Source organism: Acipenser ruthenus, chromosome 12, assembly GCF_902713425.1.
Source record: "Acipenser ruthenus chromosome 12, fAciRut3.2 maternal haplotype, whole genome shotgun sequence".
NCBI classification, from domain to species: Eukaryota; Metazoa; Chordata; class Actinopteri; order Acipenseriformes; family Acipenseridae; genus Acipenser; species Acipenser ruthenus.
In genome coordinates, this window is record NC_081200.1 from 27,890,565 (window position 1) to 27,909,410 (window position 18,846).

The window sequence follows — 18,846 nt, forward strand, 5'->3', positions numbered from 1 at the left end:
AATTGTAATTTTATTTTACTTCATTGATATACACAGAAGGCAAGAGGTTATTATTATTATTATTATTATTATTATTATTATTATTATTATTATTTATTTCTTAGCAGACGCCCTTATCCAGGGCGACTTACAATTGTTACAAGATATCACATTATTTTTACATACAATTACCCATTCATACAGTTGGGTTTTTACTGGAGCAATCTAGGTAAAGCACCTTGCTCAAGGGTACAGCAGCAGTGTCCCCACCTAGGATTGAACCCACGACCCTCCGGTCCAGAGTCCAGAGCCCTAACCCCTACTCTACACTGCTGCCCTGGGCAGGTTAATTTTTAATTAGGCACCTGCTTGGCAGCAAATGTAACCTTGAACATTAAAGCTTAGGACTGTTCATACATTTACTTAATGTTATTATATTAGGTTTCTTACTATAATCAAACCTAGTTCGATTGCTTCTGGCATATTAACTCTGTTCAATAGAGTTTGCCATTCTGCTCTCGCTGGATCAGAATGTTTTAAGGCTCTGAGTCTAATTAAAAAATATGTTTTTGCCTGATAAGGGAGGTTTGGAACTTTCTGCAGGCCGGCCTGACCTTCAATGCAATGAACATCTTCACACAGACCTTACACAGATCTGCTGATAATATTTTCTACTGGATTCATATTCTTTAAAAAACATTACAGTCATTACAATATTTGTTGCAGTTTCACAAATGTTCAATGTGTATCCCAAAGATCAGCCTGCTTCCAGTAGCAGTGAAAGTCTTGGGTCAGTTTCTGCTCTCAGTGAGTCTGTCAAAACCACCACAGGTGTGGGTGACAGTCTTTAAAAGCCTGATACCTGCAAAAACTTAAATCTTGTCAGTTGGGCTCCCAATATACATTCTCATTCCCATCATCACTGGGAAAACCTCAAATAAATTAAGCTGTTTCTATCAAAGAGCCAGACATCTCTGCCACATATACCTTTCATTCAAAAAAGGTGCTCGCATCTTGTACAAGGAAGACAGGTTTAGGGTCAAGCAGTGGTGTAGTCCTGAATCCAAAAGTACCGGAACGCCAACAAAATGTTGATTTCTTAAACAAAAATGAGACAAATTCTTGTTTTATTTGTTCATTTGTTTTCACTAAGCACTGTGCACTCTTAGTGCAGTGAACACTGTGCGTGGCGAGTGCCCCAAGCACCGTGTGCACCGTGTGTATGTTTACTGTGTGCACTGTGTGTATGTTTACTGTGTGCACAGAGTACCATTTGCACTGTGTGCACCGATCACCATGTGCACCATGCACATAGCGAACGTACACCGAGGTACTAACGCCAAGTGCAAAATACTTAATATGGCACTTTTGCTGTAACCTATTTAATACATTACTTCAAAAGCACTTTAGGATAAGCTGACATTAATTTAGCTATCATTAAAATCAGCAGAATTAAGCAAATAATTTATGACATGCAATTCAAAATGACACTTGCAAACACACATCAATTACTTAATGTATTTTTTACAGCCAAACCAATGTTTGTTAATGACATTTTTCCTTTGCAATGGAATTGTAAAACTGTTTCAGAGAGACAGCTAATCCATATGTAAAATGCTTACTAAAGATCCTTGTTATTGATCATCTGTTTTTGTATATTTACATATAACATTGTACAGTACCTTGTAGACCAGATTCCTTACTTCTATTGAGGACAAAAAAAAAGCTTTGTTAGAAGTGAGAATAATAGTACTGTTAAAATGTACTTTTGACCAAATAATTTCATTTTCTTGAAATACAGAAAATAAAAGTCCATACTTGTACTGTTGCTGACAAGATTCATACAATAAATACTTTAATTAGAATTGCATTTTTAAAGCATTCTGAGATGAAAAGTAAAGTGAAAAAAGAGCAGTCAGCATTGGGAATTAATACACATGAAAAAGAAACAGCAAAATCACCCTGGGAACATTTATTCGGTCAATCCAAAGAGGTACAACAACAAGAACCAAAGGCCTAGTTATCTGTATTTTCCCTGTCACTAAAACAGCACCATCACACACAAAAATGCCTATTGTACCCCCTGTTACTCTTGCTCTCTATTATTATCTGCCCAGTGTAAATACTAGTCTAACTGATCGATTAATAAAGTGCCATGGCTGCCCTCTGCAGGTACCAATCCTAAACCATCCCACATGTGCTTTGCTTGTGACTGACCCAAAGCAATGTAATAAAAACGAAAACACAGGCAATTCAGTTTAGCTGCGGCCTGACCCAAATTATACAAGCCATAATACATGCCTCCAGCTGACTGGCCTCCACTGCTGAATGAAACATGTCCCTTTTTATCACCATGTCCATATATCAAAGCCCTTAAAAACCTTTCCAATGTACTATATCTCTCTATCTTCTCTGTAATCTCTAGTTTAATTTCCCAAATCAAGATCATCCTTCTGGTATTAATCTTGTCCAAATGTTATCTATTTTTATTGCCAGATACCCTGTTTAAGGGCAAGATATCCATCATTCTTTGTTGAGTTTCTGTTCCATGATTATTGTAAGTAAACCATGAGGTTAAACCATACCGAACATATTGATTAAAGACTTTACCTTGAGACAGAGTGGATGCTTTTATTTAAAGCTACAGTCTCCCACAGTACAGTTAAAAAATACTGAAGTCAAGTTGTTTTGGTATCTGTAAGAATTAGAAGAATCACTGTTGTAACATAAAACAACAAAAACACATATCAATGTATTGTCTATTTTCTTTGATTATGTTATGACATTTAGAAGTTGTCGAGGGTAGTGGGATTTTGAATGCAGAATTCATCCTGTTTATCATGCTTATTGTGTTCCCCAGGTAAGTAGCAAAAAAATTGAATTGACACCTGCAAAACTGTGTTGCAGTTTGCTTCACGTTTCATTGCCAGACTGTCAACCTGAGCAGAGCAGTCAGGGACTGCAGAACATACGGTATGTGCTTGAACTAGAAATGTAGCTACATTACCGAACATAATATGCCCACGTGTGTAACGCCAAAAAGATATCTTTCATATAATAGGCCACCACTATTGTGCAACCCATTAACCTGTAGAATCGATGCCTGAGAGACGACAGGCAATTCAAAGTAAATGTGTCCCCTCTACAGGACTTTTCAACTTTGATTTCGAGTAGCATTTTTTTGTGGGCAGGAGCCTTTCTCTTTCTTATTTTTGCAATGTATGCAAGTTCTCTTTGTGTGTGTGTTTTTTTTTTAATTGACAATGCACTGGACATGATCGAGGGCTGCATAGAGGAAGTGACCTATGGGAGATACTGAAATTGAAGAAGGAACCTATGAAAAAGACCTAGGAGTTTATGTTGACTCAGAAATGTCTTCATCTAGACAAGGTGGGGAAGTTATAAAAAAGGCCAACAAGATGCTCGGATATATTGTGAAAAGTGTTGAATTTAAATCAAGGGAAGTAATGTTAAAATGACAATGCATTAGTAATACCTCATCTAGAATACTTTGTTCAGTTCTGGTCAGTCTTGAACAAAGAAGACTATGCAGTGATCTGATTCAAGCATTCAGAATTCTAAAAGGTATTGACAATGTCGACCCAGGGGACTTTTTCGACCTGAAAAAAGAAACAAGGACCAGGGGTCATAAATGGAGATTAGATAAAGGGGCATTGAGAACAGAAAATAGGAGGCACTTTTTTACACAGAGAATTGTGAGGGTCTGGAACCAACTCCCCAGTAATGTTGTTTAAACTGACACCCTGGGATCCTTCAAGAAGCTGCTTGAAGTGGTCCTCCATTAGGTATTTTGCAATCTCTAAAGCTATGAGTGAGTCAACGATGTCTGGTTCCTTTTGTTCAGATTGTAGATTTTTACCATGAAAGGAGGATGATGAAATGTATTTTTTTTTAGTCCGGTAGAGAGTCCATTGGAAAGTCCAGAAATGAGGTAGGAAATTATTTTGCAATTGAGGTGAAACAGGGATGTTGATGCGAGTGGAATCAATGAGGAGAGATGATTGACATTTGTAGGAAAGTGGACAGATGGAAATGGAGTGCATGTCACCATATGTGCAGGAATCTGCATGGGAGGCTGTCACAAGGCTGGCTCGCAGTGGTGAGGTTGATGACATCACGGACCAGGAAGTAACTGAAACCAAACCGTGGATGGGCGGGTGAAGCTGAGTGCAATGGCACTCAGCGTGTTAAATAAACAAAAGATTTAAACAATGAACAAAACACAAAACAAAAAGGCGCGATGGCCAAACAAATAGAAACAAGTATATTTGTTTAAATATAGCAATTGTTAATTTTATATGTTCTCACGCTCTCTCTCTCCGCTCTCCCGTACTCTCCTCTCTACACTCCAACCCCGAGTGCAGAGCTGCAGGTTTATATACTCTAGCCGAGGGATTAACTAGTTGTTAAGTATCTTATTACCCCTCGGCCAGAGTCTGCACGCGTTTGGTAAGGATGCATGACTGTCAGCTAGTTAAATAATCAGTAGCTGATCAGCCATGCATCCTCACAGGATTTTTAAATATAATAATAAAAGACGCAGCGCTTTTATCCTCGCCGCAAACAAAAATACAAATAACAGTAAATAGGGGCGGGACACTCCGCCACAGAGGCCCATTATATCTTTGACAGTGGAAGTAGCTGGAGGGGCTGATGAATGGATAGAGAATAGTTCCGAGAGGCAGTTCTTGAAGCAGGGATGTGATGTGGGATGAAGAGGCGGGTGCCTTGGGCTGGGGATGAAGAGGTGGCAGCCTCGGGCTGGGGATGAAGAGGAGGCATCTCGGGCTGGGGATTAAGAGGAGGAGGCCTCGGGCTGAGGGATTATTATTTTATTATTTGTTTATTTAGCAGACACTAAGGCGATAAAACGAGGCGACTTACAGAGACTAGGGTGTGTGAACTATGCATCAACTGCAGAGTCACTTACAACTACGTCTCACCCAAAAGACGGAGCACAAGGAGGTTAAGTGACTTGCTCAGGATAAATGCTGAGAATTGCTGACTTGATCCAAAAATTCTTTTTCCAATGGGGAAGACAGATGTAGCTGGTGAGTAGTCATTTTCTGAAAATTATTCTGTGGTCTTGAGTCTGTACTCATGAGTCTGCAGGCTGAGAGGCAAAACAAAAAACAGAAGACAGACAGCAGACTCAAGGCTTGGGTTTAAAATAGGGGATTAGCAGATGCTGTTGGTAGGAAGGAAGTAGAGGGAGGAGCCCTCATTTATGCCCCCCAAATAACACACAAGTTTACAAAAAGACTGAAGCTGCTTTTTTATGCGCAGTGCAACTTCATATTAATATACAAGAATGTGTTTACATCTATTTATTTTTTACTAGATTTTGTATTGAAAAAACACTTTATAATGCATTTGATGTTAAATAATCCTCTCTTTAAAAAACAAAAGTCATTTCTCTTTTAAAAACAGATAAAAGGATACCATTCCGGTCGGAGACATCAAACACAAGACACTTAACATTCCACAAAGAGGGAGACTCTTTCACACCCTTGCTGATGAGAGACATGCCATGATGTTTATCTTGTCGTAAATGTTGCATCTCCCATGCCCCACTGACTATGAGTGGAAACATTAATTTAGTTAAACATATTTTGAAGGACACGTGGGTCTGCGACTTAATTTCAATCCTGGGGCAGGACATAGAAATAAAAAAGTACACCCTGTATTTAAAAAGAAAAAAAAAAAAACAATAATAATAGCATGTTTATATGATTGGCTAAGCCTTGTGTTACCACCTTTTCCCAGTAATAAAAATCGTACATCTGCCGAAGATGATTGTAAATCTTGAAGTTTCCATTCGGGGCTCTAACAGTTCACCATTTTCTGTCTGTGCTATGTAGTGGATTATTTTCTTATAAGGTATTGCCTAAATAGCATTAAATAACTCAATAAAGCTAGACACAGCATTAACAGTACAAAGAGCTTATAGATGGAACAATGAGGGTAAGAACTAGCCCTACCTGGTATCTCTAGGATACTGGGAACTGAAATAAGATAGAAAGGGTAGTTTGTGTATGTTTATTTCTCTTTTATATTTTATATACTTTTAGAGGTATGACAGACATAAGTTTCCTTTTGGCACAGCGCCACATGTAACTGTTGAGAAGCTTCTAGAAAGTCTGCCTGAACTGCCCCCACCGGCAGGAGTAGCAACAACCAATCAGAGACTTATTATTAACCTCTCTATTCAGACGAACCAATGAGAATCTAAAGTAAACAACCTTTGTGGGTAACAAGGAGCAACCAGTAAACTAATTTTAGCTGTCATGTCTAGCGTGCATTTGTCTTATGACTGTTTTTTTCTGATTCTAAGAAATGGAATCAATTTTCTTGTGACTGCGGCCCTAAATGGCCTTTACTTCCTTTAAGCCTTAAAACTAATCCTTATATGGTTACACTGTTTAATTTCCTTCTTGTATGATGTTTCAGAAAACTATATAAGCTGCATTTAAAATTAGCTCGGTGTGTGTCTTTGCTGATTGCTAACAGAGTCCACGTTGCTTTGTTGAGCACACCAGTTTGCAAACTCATTAAAAGCTTTTGATTGAACTACAACGTCTCCTCATTGAGTCAACACGCAGGCTGGGATAAAGAACCAGGAAGGGTGACTCCTTACCAAACTTAGGTTCAAGGGTGTTTGAAAACTTCCATTACAGCTACCACGGTAACCAACACTTCTACTTTGAAACTACTAGGAAACTCAGTTTGTCAACCTGTTAAAAGCTTTCTATTAAAGCAGGAGAATAACTGACAGGCACTAAATAAATGGACCGCAAAAGGTTAAATGCTTGTGGTGATATCTGTGGTCTAAACATGTGCAGGTGATATGATGTAGATGTTTCTTAAAGTATTGCTCATATCTAGTAATTTCTTATAAAGTTTGCAGCTTTTAAATACAAAAATATGTAACTCCTCATGTAGTCCATTCTATTTCTATTAAACAGGCATGATCAAGTATTTAGTGGAACCAAAACTAATTCATAAAGATATTGTTAAATTGAGCTATTCTAAGTCAAAATATATGTTCACAACTGGGTAAAAACCTTTGATTCCGCTAAAATATGAACTCTATTTTTACTTTCAATATGTGCATCTGTATTAGACCAATTAAAACCCTAGACATAAAACATAGTTAATTTGCCTCACAATTGCAAGTAATATTGGAATTTTAATATTGTGGCATTTTAAAGGCATTTATTTTGACAGCACGGTTTTGTTTGCTTATCACTTTCAAACAATGTTTATTCAATAAAGAATTGGTTAAATAATAATATAAACCAGTTTTGTGCGGTATGCTTTGCTTTAAATGATAAGCTAACCGCGTTTATGTATGTGGGGTACATTTCTACCTTCTGTGAGGGACCTATTATTGTTAATTTGATTTAGATCGCATAGTGCAGAATGATTAATGTAAGAACTCTAAAGTCAAAAACAGATCCACCACATAAGGTGGAATAATTCTCCTCCAGTGCCAGAAAGATAAAGAATTGATTGATTGGGGTCAACATAAGGAGCAATTCCTCAACCTTAAGTTGAAATATGTTCTTTGTGGAGAAATTATAACCATAATTTCACCCTTTTACTGTAAGCTTTCATGGAACAACATTTTTAGTGGTCCAGAAGGCCAAATCATTTGAAAGTCCTTTTAAAAGTGCTTTTAAATAGAAGTAATTATATTGTCTGAAAAATCAATAACTATTAATCTTTCTCTTTTACAGTTCCATGCGATTTCCAGAAGCTACAAACAGTTCAAGGGTAACATAGTTTTTTCAAACACATATATTAAACTGTATACTTACGGTACAGATATTGCGTTCTTTTATAATCTGTACAGAGTCGTGTAAGTTGTGTAGGCAAATGTAAAGTTTTCTGCACTTTTTGTGTTTGCCTAAGGCTATATGCTTCAGAAATTGCATACTACTACTAATATTATTATTATTATTATTATTATTACAACAAATAATAATAACAATAATAAAGTCCTCATCACACCAGCTACTACTGACTTAGATCCTTGATTTCCTGCATAGGATAGTTGGACTTCTTAACTGGACTATCACTGACCATGCTTTTATTTGTCATAAATCAAAAGTTCGCCACTAATATGACAGTATTATAAGATCAAGGGCCATAAAAGTAAAAAATGCCAAGGTCCTCTGAAATAAGTTGTAATAAAAAACACCTTCCAATGTAAATGGGATGGATCTGAGTAGAACTTAAAAATCTATTGAGTCATTTATCTTCAATGCATGACAAGGCAGGTAACAGAACACTGTCTTGTCTTGATTAAATGATATGGAAGCTTTTCTTTGTTTGGTTTTCTCTGTACACTAATCTAGAATTATTAACATATGTACAAAAACAAACAGAGGATTGTGATAAAAATGGTATATAAACGATTTATCTGAATACAATCTGATCTCTCTCTCTTTTTAAAGCCAGCATTTATATTTCTTAAACTTTAATCCTTAGCTGTCCATTTATTCAGTGTGTCTCAGGCACGTCAGATCCAATTTATTTTCACACTCGCAGTTTATTTTAGACTCGCTGTTTAAAAGTATTTTTTCACAGTGAAACAGGTTTAACCCTTTGCAGTCCATTTATTAAGTGTGCGTCAGGTCCAATTTATTTTCAAACTGCAGTACCCTACTGTGGCCTTGAGTCTAGGAGGCACTGGTGATCCCACGCTGGACACCACGTGTGACAGGGTGGACGAGTTGTGACGTCAGGCCATAAGTAGGAACCAAAACACTGACACCAGGCAAGTACTGCAGTTCAAAAAGATGCGCGCCGTTTATTCAAATAATACAAAAATAAATAAAAGGTTTTAACAAAAAGACTTGCTCACAGAGTGAAATAAAAAGGTTAAACAAAACAAAATCACGAACACAAAATATAAACAAAACCCAGGTCAGGCTGAGCAAACGTCTTCCCTGACCCTATAGATTTAATTTTTAGTTCTGTTTTTCTCTCGCTCTCTCCGCTCTCGCTCCTAACACACCCACCCTGAGTGCAGAGAGCTGCAGGCTTTTATGCAGGTGACCTTCTGCACAAGGTTTTTAATTATCGTGGATGAGGCTACCAATCCATACTACAAAACAAACAAACAAACAAACAAACAAACAAACAACACAAACAAACATTCGGCTATGCCGTCAATACATTTCTAAATAAATACAAAAACAAATAACAAAACACACGGCGCTTCGCCATCATATAAATATAAAATAACACAGGGGCGGAGGGGGAGACCCCGTTCCAAAAACAAACAAACAAAATCCATGTACAGGGCTCCTTGCCCTGTTACAATTAGTTTTATTGCTTCTATTTTATCCTGTTTCACTTCTGTATTCCGTATCACTATACATTATCACTATGTTACCACAGTATGCTCTGTCTTCTTTTGAGATGATGATCTGTGTATGTGTAACCCCCCCTCACCAATTTTTCCAAATACAAAGAACCTGTGTGTGGATTTCTCACTTAGTTGTTCCTGCTTGACTGACTATAACTGTATTTATATTTAGAAAACGTATTCATTTTCCTGCTCCGCCTTCTGATTTAACTTACCTCGCATGCTACATTAAGGTTTCATTATATTAAATTATTATCTAGGAAAATAATCTATCTATAAGATTTAACCATTTATACAAATCTGAAAATTTCTGAAAATGATGCGCAACTGGGAGGTCAAGAGAATGGTATAGGCATCAATTACCAACTTTCACTTTCTGTTCTAGTGCCTCCTGATGCGGTGAGTTCTCACACAGTGCAATGCACTTTCGAAAGCTTTGCAGTCATCCAACCTCAACTATGCCTTTGTTAAGGATATGGCTTGTGCTACGATGGAAACAATTGTGTCCATGAGAACTGAAGATTTCTTCTTGCAGTTGTGGAACTACGTAAGTGACATATGCACTAAGAATAGCTATCAAGTACCGCAGTTGCCATGGCAAAGATATATCTGTGCAAAGTCTGGTGTACATCCTGTAAATGAAACCGAACAAGTTTATGATTTTTACCGAAGAGAAGTTCTATTTGCAGTACTGGATAAAACTGCAGATGAAATTAAAGAAAGGTTCAGGGAAAACAACATGGAGGCCCTGACTGCGCTTAACAGCATCCTAACACATGCTAAAAGCATCAAGGAGTCTCATTTGATTTGATTTGCAAAACCTACTGCATTTGTAAGGAGGAATTCACAGCTGAGTTGTCTGTAGTCAATAAAATGCTCGAAAAGAAATAAAGTTTGATGGATAACTTTGAACACCGACTGGCATTTTTTAAAGAACAAAACCTTCTAAACAGCTTGGGTAACATGGACAGCCTCTTTCGACTCTTCCGCACAATACCCATGAGTAGTGCAGCATGTGAACGAAACTTTTCCTGTCTTCGTCGACTAAAAAACTACATATGAAACACCAGGGCCGCCGAGAGCCGTCACGGGCCCCGGGGAAGGATTGGTATGTCTCGCTGCTGCCCCAGCACCCCCCCCCCCACCCGCGCCTGGTACTACAGTCATCCGACTTTGTAGTATACTGTAGTCTAAACCAAGCTTCTAAACCAAGCAATGATACTTGCAATCTTAGCAGTGTCTGAGGAAGATAATTTCAACCGATACAGTATTTTGATGATGGGTTTGAAGGAAACTGTCAACGACGCCTAGAAGTTTCAATATCTCAATTTTATTTACAGTATTCAAACTTTTTTTTAGGTAAATGAATAAAAAAAAAAATTTGTGCAAACTCCACGTATAATAGTCATTAATCGGATGCTTACTTAACATAAAATAACATACGTTTTTAGCATAAACTACATTTTAATGGTGTTGCTATACACTATTTTATTTATCCCATGCCAAAAATAAACCACTCACCTCTGCTCTTAACTAATAGCCTGTATTGGTAAATATATTTGTATTTTAAGCAATATAACCGATCATTCTCTAATTGTGTTTACCACCAGCTGAAGAAAGTACTTTTTTTTACACTATACAATTTTTCTAACAAACTGCTGCACCACGTTGTTTTAAGCAAATTATAGATCTTAATAATAGAATAATTCATACTGTGGTATATATTGTGCAACTTTAGGGTTCTTTTAAAGTTTTTTAAAGTCTTTAAAAAAATACATAAAATTGCTATGCCTTTTTTCAGCTTTTTGGTCTAGTAAAATATGAAATGCGAAAATTCAAATCATTGTGTGAAAGGAAGCGCCTGGATACACAATCATTACATAACAGAAGCACATCGGCTCGGTGTGCAGTACTGGAGTTTTTTTTTTTTTAATGTGGTGGTGGGAATGCAAACAGTCTTGTGCAGGGCTAGTTGTTTTAAAATATTTTAAATATATTAAAAAAAATGTTTAAAAAAGTTCACCTTTCATCTGGGCCCCCTTCGAGGCGTTGGGCCTCCCCGCCCTCTCGGTGGGCCTGCGAAACACAATCGGACAGGAAAGACTTTCTGGATTCGCCGTGTTAAATATAGAACGGGACATTCCAATTGATTTGGACCGAGTGATCGATAACTTTGATTTTCTTGGTAATGTGAGCGGACGTCGTCTTCCTCTTAATTAAGATTAAATATGGAATAAACAATGGTGGATGCCAATTACTTTTGTCAGTTTCAAGTTATTTCAGAGAAAATTGTGCATTCTTCGTTTTTTGTGGAGGGGTACCAACAAATTTGAGCACGTCTGTGTATTTCCAATAATGATAATATATTTAAATAATGAATGTATTTAGGGTTTCATAATTGGCCCGAGTATGGCTTCACAAACGGCATACTGTAACATTGTATCCCACAATTATATCTTCTTTGATGTAAACTACTGTAAAGAGGGTATAGTACTGTTTTCATTTTTTTTTTTATTTGGGCAGTAAAAGTGTCGTATAACCGTGATGATGCTGTGTCTAAAAATGCTAGCAAGTCTGCATGATATAGTATAATACATACAAGAGATATTTACAATAATTAAGTCTTTTTTTTTTGCCCCCCCACTTTTTGGTCCCAAATCCCGCCCATGATCCCAATGGTACAGTCTTTTGTCTGGGTGGTCGTGTTTTTGGTTCCTCTGCTGTTGTAGTCACAAAACTGACTATTATCTTCAATCTGTGCTTCCCTGCAGGCCTCTGCTGACAGGGCTGATATCAAAAATCCTCTCAAACATTTTTCCTTATAGCAAAGGATGCTGCATGTCTGATCAGGTGTAGGGAAATTGTCATATGAGTGCTTGGCTGATCAGGATACCCGAAAGTGACAATACTCTCATCATCCTGTGGGACAGGGGCTGGCATTTAAATAGGACAATTCTCTTATAATAAAAGTATATCTTTGCAGGTCATTTTCCTTTTGGTGACAAGTTTAGAAAGAGTTACTGTACAATTCAACACTTTTTTGCTTACGTACTAAACATCCCCAAAATATATTATTATTTTCACTTAACTTTCATCAACGAGTTGATTGGCTTTGATGAATACTGAGAGTCAAGTTAATGTCCCCAGAAATTCATAGTTATATGAACTAGTTATAGTTATAGAAATTCATAGTGTATATCATTTTTTGTGACCATCTTTCAACAATTTGATTGCACCCAATTGGCCAAATTCTTGTAACCAGATCAGCATATTATGTCTTATGTGTGACTGTCACAAAGACGGCCGGAGTGGGTGACGTCAGACCAGATGCAGGAAATAAACAGACAGAGATTTGTGGTTTGGTGAAGCTGAGCGAATGCTTTCGCTCAGCATTTAATAACAGAACAGAAAATAAAAGGTTGGAACACAAAAACAGGACACGGCACTGGTAGCCAAAATAAATAGACAAACAAAACGTACTAAACACTTAACAAACGGTGCACGGAGACAAACAAACACGGTGAGTACAACACTTATAGTTACGCTTTCTTTCACTATTTAGTTTCTCCTTCTCCACACCCGTTCTCCACTCTCTAACACCCAACACTGAGTGAAAGAAATGGGCATCTATATATACTGTTGTGCTGGGATTCAATTACTAATTAATTATTCACTTGAATCCCAGCACGTGAATTAATTCTGTGCAACCCCGTGCTCGCATATTACATTTAACCAGCACGTGAAGTGATTTGTGCTCTCCTCGTGCCTAAATACAAATCTACACTTTTTAAATACACGTGAAACACAAACCTGTTTATATCCCGTGTACCAATCTATACACCGACATTAACACACGCACGCAACATACAACACATAACACACAAATACACACAGGGGCGGGGCGCATTGCCACATATACCCCCCCTTGTGCGCAGCACACATGGCCTCAATGGCCACCTCCCCCCTTAAAAATCCAGCAGTCCAGAACAAAGTCTCGGGCTGGGAAGGGAGGCTTCAGTGGGCCCATGGCTGGCCATGCTGTTGGCACCCCTGCCGGTAGTGGCACGGCTGACAGCCTGCTGGTCCACGCCTGCAGCGAAATTGCTGCGGGGGATGCTGGTCTCCTGACCTCTCCCCCGATCTCCGGCAGCGAAACTGCTGCAGTGGGAGCAGGTCTCCAGACCTCCTCCCCTTTCTTCGTGGCCGACAGCTCCCCTTTCTGGGGCTCCGGCCACCATACTCCCTGTGGTGGAAGTACGGGAAGCAGAGACAGCTCCTGCTGTTCTGCTTCTGGCAGTGGCGGAGGCGGAGGCAGCTCCTGCTCCTCTGCTCCTGGAAGTGGCAGAGGCAGCTCCTGCTCCTCTGCTCCTGGCGGTGGTGGTGGCGGAGGCAGAGGCAGCTCCTGCTGCTCTGCTCCTGCCGGTGAAGATGGTGGAGGCAGAGGCAGCTCCTGCTGCTCTGCTCCTGGCGGTGGTGGAGGCAGAGGCAGCTCCTGCTCCTCTGCTCCTAGTGGAGGAAGCGGTGGAGGTGGCGGAGGCAGAGGCAGCTCCTGCTGCTCTGCTCCTTGCGGTGGAGGCAGAGGCCATGGGGCTGATGCTGGCCACTCAGAGGGAGGCTGTGGCGGTGGTGGCTCCCTCTGCTGTGGCGGCTGGGCTGGCGTGCGCCGTGCTCCCTTCAGCAGCATAACTAGAGGCTGCTGGGGGACACCAGCATCCTGCCCTTCTCCCCCCCAGAAAATTTCAGGGGGTTGAGCCTGCAATTCCTCCCCTTCTGGCTCTTGGGACGGCAGCAGCAGGTGAACCAACAGGTATTCTCCCTCTGCTGGCAGCTTGGGTCCTAGGGCTGTGGAAGCCCCGACTTCCCTCTCTTCGGGCTGTGGACGCATCGACTCCTCCCTTTTGGGCTATGGACGCACCGACTCCTCCCTTTTGGGCTGTGGACGCACCGACTTCCCCCTCTTGGGCTGTGGACGTTCGGGCTCCCCCCACTCAGACGTAGGACGTTCGGGCTCCTCCCACTCAGGTGTAGGACGCTCGGGCTCCTCCCACTCAGGCGTAGGACGCTCGGGCTCCTCCCACTCAGGCGTAGGACGCTCAGGCTCCTCCCGCTCGGGCTGTGGACGCTCAGGCTCCTCCCGCTCGGGCTGTGGACGCTCTGGCTCCTCCCGCTCGGGCTGTGGACGCTCTGGCTCCTCCCGCTCGGGCTGTGGAGGCAAAACCAGCAGGCATTCTTCCTCTGCTGGTGGAGACGGGGACAGCAGGCATTCTTCCTCTGCTGGTGGACCTGCTACCTGGGCTGTTGTAGTTATAACTCCCTCCAGGTAGCTGAGGACCAACCCCACACCTTCCTCCCAGGTGCTTAGGGTCTGTTCCCTCGCATATGCCTCCCATCGCTCCCTATCCATAAACTGCAGGAACCGGACAACTACTGGTATAGACTGGGCCTCCAGCCCAGCATTTTCCAGCATCCAGTCCCGCACTTTGATGGCGTCTTGTGCCATTTTTTTTCCTCTTTTTTTTTTCTCTTTTTTTTTTTTAATCCAAAAATGCGGTTCCTGCTCTGGCCTGAGTCCTGGAGGCGCTGTCGATCCCACGCAGGAAACCACGTGTCACAAACGCTTTCGCTCAGCATTTAATAACAGAACAGAAAATAAAAGGTTGGAACACAAAAACAGGACACGGCACTGGTAGCCAAAATAAATAGACAAACAAAACATACTAAACACTTAACAAACGGTGCACGGAGACAAACAAACACGGTGAGTACAACACTTATAGTTACGCTTTCTTTCACTATTTAGTTTCTCCTTCTCCACACCCGTTCTCCACTCTCGAACACCCAACCCTGAGTGAAAGAAACGGGCATCTATATATACTGTTGTGCTGGGATTCAATTACTAATTAATTATTCACTTGAATCCCAGCACGTGAATTAATTCTGTGCAACCCCGTGCTCGCATATTACATTTAACCAGCACGTGAAGTGATTTGTGCTCTCCTCGTGCCTAAATACAAATCTACACTTTTTAAATACACGTGAAACACAAACCTGTTTATATCCCATGTACCAATCTATACACCGATATTAACACACGCACGCAACATACAACACATAACACACAAATACACACAGGGGCGGGGCGCATTGCCACAGTGACGTATTCAGATGTATTACTTCAGCCAGTTTGCCAGATAATCTTTTTTTTTGCTTTCCACTTTCATGCTCACCCTTGTTAAAATTATTATTAAGTATGCTAGACAGCTTGACATTTGTGCGAGTCACACTTTCTTGGTCTGTGAAATAACATTAAAAACAGCAAAAGAACAGAGTAACAGTCTGACGTAAACCTGGACACCACTCAATGGAATATGTGACATTTAATTTGAGCACTCTAAAAAAAGCTGTCTTCAGAATTACTATACTGTGCAGTCTAAAAGCATGTTTTGCAAACGGAGATTCCTTTGACCTCATGTAGTACCAGTTTTCAATGATTTAAAATGAAGCTACATGGGCTCCCGAGTGGCGCATCCAGTAAAGGCACTCCACGCGGAGTGCAGGATGTGCCCTATAGCCTGGAGATCGCAAGTTCGAATCCAGGCTATGTCACAGCCGACCGTGACCGGGAGTTCCTAGTGGGCGGTGCACAATTGGCTGAGCACTGCCTGGGTCGGGAGGGCTTAGGTCGGCAGGGGAATCCATGGCTCACCGCGCATCAGTGACCTCTATGGTTCTGCAGTGGAGCCGCCAGATCTGTGTTGTCCTCCGGCACTATAGGTCTGGTGGCATCACTGTGGATCTGCAGTGCGAAAAATGACGGCTTGGCAGGAGCACGTGTGTTCCAGCCGCCGTTTCCCGAGTCGGCGGGGGGGTTGCGAGTGGTGAGCCGAGGATACAAATAATAATTGGGCATGCTAAACTGGGGAGAAAACCGGGGTAAAAAATTGGCGACGACTAAATTTATAAAAAGAAAAAAAAAAAAAAATGAAGCTACACGTTTGCTGAAACATACAGTGGTAGCCAAAACCAACTAGTCACCAGTTGTGATACTGTCACAATGTGCTAATGTAAAAGGGCACAGCTATGCAATCCTGCACAGCTATGCAATCCTGTTTTTTTCTGACAACCATTGAATCAGCAGAAAATGCATTAAACAAAACAGCAGGGAGCGTTGCGGTTAAAGACTAAGTTTTAAAGACAATTGTGCATTTTGTCTTATTTAAGTGATAAAAAATATGCATGTTTACACTAGTCTTTCATAAATGGGAATTTTCACGGGGAACTACATATTACAGAAAAGCCAAAAAAAAAGGGGCGGATCTGAGCAATACACATAGCCCCGGCACCACAGAGATAACATGGCCATAAACAAACAAGATAGCTGCTTCCACATCCAGTGCTCAAATAATATCACGGATATTTGCAGAGCTTTTTGAGATGTTACAGTAATAAAATAATGACTTGGATCGCATTTTTGAGGAGTTTGGTGATAAAACGAGTGATCAGGAGATGATTTATCAGTATGCACGACTATGAAGAGACATGTGAAAAATACAGCGAACAAGGGGTGGGGCGGGGCTGGAGATGCAGTACTGAGTGTCCTGTTGATATGCAGTGCCTTTTAAACCTGTTTTACTGTGAAAAAAAATACTTTTAAACAGCATGTCTAAAATAAACTGCCCGTGTGAAAATAAATTGGACCTGACACGCCTGAGACGCGCTGAATAAATGGAACGCAAAGGGTTAATTTAATTTATTGTGCCAACATACAGTTCTAAGGTGTTACTTTTCAAAAAGTATATCAATAAATTATATATGTATGTACCAGTGACATTCTGAAACCAAATGCACTCAGAAGCGAATCATACAAAGAGATTTGTGAAGAGTGTCTTAATTTTCTGATAACATTGAGACTTAAGTCTTAGATGAGGCATGGAAAGAGAGTTCAGCTGGTGACGGTCAGAAAATCTGGGCTTCTTTTTGAAAGGTGCTACCTGCAGTCTGAGATAAAGAGACACAAGGCTACAGTGTGGAGTAGTGGTTAGGGCTCTGGACTCTTTACCGGAGGGTCATTGGTTCAGTCCCAGGTGGGGGGCACTGCTGCTGTATCCTTGAGCAAGGTACTTTACCTAGATTGCTCCAGTAAAAAAAAAAAAAACAACTGTGTAAATGGGTAATTGTATGTAAAAATAATATGTAAAAAAAAATAATGTAATTGTATGTAAAAAATAATGTGATATCTTGGAACAATTGTAAGTCGCCCTGGATAAGGGTGTCTGCTAAAAAATAAATAAAAATAATAATAATATCTGACAAGATTGTACTTGGGAAGACAAATGGAAGATGACTGCTCATTTTTTCTATTTTCCCCCCACACAAACTGCAGTTTAGCAAGCTTTCCTTAAAAAACAATGATAGGTCTTTTATTTATTTATTTATTATATTATTTTAAATTTTGTAGTCGCCAATTAGCATTTTGTTATTTTCTCCCCAATTTAGTATTGTCCAATTATTTTGTTTAGCTCAGCTCACCGCTACCACCCCTGTGCTGACTAGGGGGGGGGGGGGGGGGGGGTGCAAAGACGAACACACGTTGTCCACCGAAGCGTGCCCACTTTTTTACACACTGCAGGCTCACCATGCAGCCACCCAGAGCTACAGGGTCGGAGGACAACGCAACCCTGGGCAGCTTACAGGCAAGCCCGCAGGCGCCCGGCCAGACCAAAGGGGTTGCTGGTGCGCGGTGAGCCGAGGACACCCTGGCCGACCTAACCCTCCCTCCCCCCGGGTGGCGCTCGGCCAATTGTGTGTCGCCCCCTAGTGATAGGTCTTTTATTATATTATAGCCAGGTTCATGTGTGGCTAAAAAAAAAATTATTACTGTCTTATTATTGTTATTATTATTAGTCCTAGTAGTAATGTCTAGTAAATTTAAATGTCTATTTTGGGGTGTTGTTTTTACATTGTCTTAAATGTAATGTTTTTTCAAAATCACAGATTGAAATCATGTAAAAAAGCAAGTATAAATGCAAAGAATAAAGCAGGAAAGGCATCATATCTGTTATGTGGAACAGTGGAATGCAGATGCATGGTCTTCTCAGTGGGGACTTTAGCAATGCTGAACATGTTGGTCCTCAGTTCAACATGTTCAGCATTCCCAGAAGTGTACTGTAAACGTAGCAACGGATAACTGCAAACAACAAGCCAACAGTTTTAGTGGAGCTTACAAAAAATGTATGTTTATCGTTCAGTCTTGGAAAGAAAAATTCTCAATCAGTGAGTATCCTGAAAGCAAAATTGTTATTTTACAAAACTGAAAATGACCCTTTGCAGTTGGATTTAGCGGTGTGGGAACATACATAATAGAAGTAGTGTTGTAATAATAAAAAAAGAGTATTGTTTAACGTGACATAATTCCATACAGAAGATTGAGCGTGACTATGATATTGGCATTGCATAGCTCACAAGGAACT